This window comes from Lactuca saligna, chromosome 6 (genome assembly GCF_052625555.1).
Source record: "Lactuca saligna cultivar CGN05327 chromosome 6, ASM5262555v1, whole genome shotgun sequence".
NCBI lineage: Eukaryota > Viridiplantae > Streptophyta > Magnoliopsida > Asterales > Asteraceae > Lactuca > Lactuca saligna.
This window is the reverse complement of record NC_136422.1, coordinates 34664997-34668949: the sequence shown is the minus strand read 5'-3', so window position 1 is coordinate 34668949 and position 3953 is coordinate 34664997.

The following is a 3953-nucleotide window of genomic DNA, read 5'->3' as shown; positions in this document are numbered from 1 at the left end:
AGCATTGTTGTAAAAATCTCAACTAGGTCCCGATTAATCTCCGATTAATCTTTAGGCGCTACTCGACCAATTAGAGGGTGCCTAGCGATTAATCCCTGCATATATAATGAGTGAAACATTATAAAACGATGAAATTTTAACATTTTGAAGAAGTTTTATTTCAGTGGAAACTATTTGAGGCATGATTAGTGTTGTACTAATCATATTAACCTATTTTGTTATCATATTAATGGTATTTACGAACTTTGATGATATTATTCATATTTAATTTTTTAAAATTCAACAAATTAGCAATTAATGGTCCCCGATTAATCTCCGCCTAGCCGATTAATCCCTTGACCCTAGTCCACCGACTAGCTAACGTCGAACGTTTTTTACAACCTTGACAATAAGAAACATATATTGAGGATTGGATCCTGATATTGCTCTCAGATGCCTAAATTAGATATTGTTTTGTATTGTATTTTATATAAATTGCCTTCTTGTTTTTTCGTCCCCCTTCTGTAACAAAAACTTACCTTTATATAGGCGAGGCTTGGCCCAATTTATGGCTTTCTTTCATGTATCATGTGTTAGTCCATAGGTCCTTAGGGTAGAACCTTTTAATAAAATAAGCTTTCTTTTTTGTGTTTCCTAGAATGTTGTTTGGTATGATTTTGTACGGTAGATACGCGATTATTATACTGGTGGTTGGCTTGGTAAAGTTGTGGTCGGCCTGTAAAGTCTGTATTAGGCTTGATTGTTGGCTCTTGGTCTATCTTGGCCTACTTTAAGTGTGGGTGTAGCCCACACCCCATTAGCCAAAATCTCATTGATCCAAGATTTTATTAAACCTTATAATTCTGATAATAATTTTCCTGATTTACCAACTCACCAGCTTCTAAAGAAATCATACAACCCAATAATGTCTAGAGGTGCTCGAGTGTACCCCGAAACCTCAACTGCAAGAGACTCTCGAGCTTATCCGTGTCTGTTAACCTCTAACGACTCATGCTAAATTCAACCATCCCTATCAGGTTTTCGAACTGCAACTCGAACCCCCATGCACCATCAAACAAGAACAGTATAGGAAATCTTCATCACAATCCTCAACTTGAGCTCCCTAACATCCTAGAATCCATATACATGGAGAAACATCTTACAATCTAAAATCCTAAAATCAAAAAATATGGAATCAAGTAGTCCTTTAAACATTTCAACTTTATCCCAAAACCTTTATCACACAAGAACAGGTGGAAGGGATGAGTTAAAAGTTCTAAGTCCATGGAATCTCATTCCTACAATTCACTACCCGATCTAAGGAGGTATAAACAAAGAATTATCCACAGTATAACAACTAGCGTGAAGAGGGCCACAAAAGCAACACTTAATATAAAAGGATAACATAGAAATGATAAAATTGAAAACATACCAATAGTCAACACTTATATATATATATATATATATATATATATATATATATATATATATATATATATATATATCCATCTATTCATATGTTCATGTACACAAACCAATAAATCACCATGATCAAATTCTTTCCCAACTCATTTCTCATGCGGGTCATCACCATCAATCTCATCCAAGATTCTACCTTCTTCTTCATTGTTATCCTCCCAACACCATCCTATGAATCATAAGTTCAACAAAAAACAACCATTTTTAGGAATTCGAGGAGGAATCAACAAATCTTCCAAAACCCCTGATGATGCTCTCACTGATCTTCTAGATCAGAACATCAACAAATATTTTTCATTTGATTACTAACAAAGAAAAAAGATCGAGAGCTTTGAAGAGAGAGGGAAATTTCATTTGTTGTTCATCAAGTAAACCCATTACACTTAAATACAATTAGTGAAACAAATCACCAAAATCAATCTTGATGAATATTAAATAGGTAAGAAAGGTGTGGAGAGTACACTTGTTTAAGTTTATTCGGGATTCAAAGTAGACTGACATTTATTGGAGAATCCCCTGAACGAACGGGGGTTCGGGGGCAGCCCCCCTGGGAGCGGGGTCTAAGGGGCGACAGCCCCTGGCGGGTTCCAAGGGTCAAAACCCCGGGTTGGGGTCGAAATCTTGTTTTGGCTTTGCATTAATTTATTAAAAATGGGTCGAAATCCTGTTTTGGCTTTGCATTAATGGGGTCAAAATCATGTTTTTGGTTATATTGTTGTATTAAAAATGCATCAGAAATCCGAATTTTGAATATTTGACCCAATTTTGGCTTTGTTAATTCCTTATAGAAAAACCATTTTATGACAGTTTTTGACTTTTGGAAAAACTGTTTTATGACAGTTTTATCAGTTTTCAGACATAAAACTCTTTTTTGACAGTTTTCTAACAAATGAGGCATTTAACCGAATTTTGGTCAGTTTTTTGGTACTTAGAAATTGATATTTCTCATTCTATGTTCTAAAACTCTTTTGAGTCTTATCCAATCAAAGATTAGGGAGTAGCACTCAAATACTTTGAGTTGAAAGTGAAATCACAATTTTCAGAATATCCAAGTGCCTTTATTATCCCAAATTTTTAACATCAGGCAGAGAATTAACTAGTGAAGGACCAGTGGTGATTGGTGACGAAAAAAAAGTACAAGCAGGAAGCAACAGAAGGGAGACAAGAGAGTACATGTGTTTCACTTAGGTCCTCTGGTAACCTGTGATTTTTAGGTGTCGATAAATGAAGGGGTAGATGAAACCAAAGGGAATCAAGTATTGTTCATCATCTTCTAGAATGAAACCATGGAGAAAACCCTTGGTAACCCTTGGTTTTTCATATGATCTATCATTTTGTTGGTTGAATTAATTTGATTCAACTTACAAACCCCTTGTTGTCTTCTACTTCGCCTAGACACTCTCATCATCTATTGACACACACATTTCTCCTTATCTTTTTCATCCTTGTTCCAAGAACCAATTTGATGCGTTGAAAGGAAACGAATAAACCCAAAAACTCACATTCTTCAATTGTTGCATATTTAGCTTCTTTCATATGATGGGTGATTAAGAAAAAAAAGGACAAAAATCCTCCAATGATCGAAGCGATTAAAAGATCTAAAACAGAGTAGTATTACACCTACATCAACTAATTTAGTTGATTTGGGAGGTATCATATTAAATTTGTTGTTAAGCATGAATGTTAATTTCACTAGATTCGATTGATTTTGCAGAAATTTGGTTCGTTAAAAGATGAATACATTATCTTGTATCGATCTAATCTCGATTATCTAGCGTCGATTGAGAAGGATCGGATGAATGCATAATCATGTTTTTGTGTGTTTTAATCTAAGCCTAAGTTGTTTGTTTTCTTTTTCCTTTTATTTAAATAGATTTAAATAAAGAAAATCAAAAATATTTTAAAAAGGCTAAATAATGATTATTTGTTAAAAGTTTTGAAACGATAAAGTATGCTTATAGGATTATTTAAACTTAGGGACAATATTCCAGATTTATGGAAAACTACAAACACCATTTATGAGGTTTTGTCTTTAATATAAAAACCTTATAAATAGTTTATACCATTATATGATTTGTCAAAAATAAAAAATATCATTGAACATTTTGATTAGGTAAATTTATAAATCATGAGGTGATGATACTCATAAAATGATTAAAATCCAGGGTGATCTCGAAGAAATATGGTATTTGTATCTTTTTTGCGTTCTTCAAATAGTATGATTGGAACAAACCAAACTGACCTCATTGGTATAGCTTCTTGTCCGGACATTGTAAGGGGGTGTTTCAAAACAATTTATCAAAAAGCTAATAAGTAAAAAAAGAAAAAAAAAATTGCAAACTCAAAAACATTTTTTAGAATATTTTTTTCATCAGCTTCAAAAAACAGTTTTTAAAAAGATGTAAAACTTGGCTTCATGAAATTGCTTTTGACTTTTTAACCAAAATAGAAATGAGTTTTTGGCTATTTAACACTTTTTAGCTTTTTCACCATAA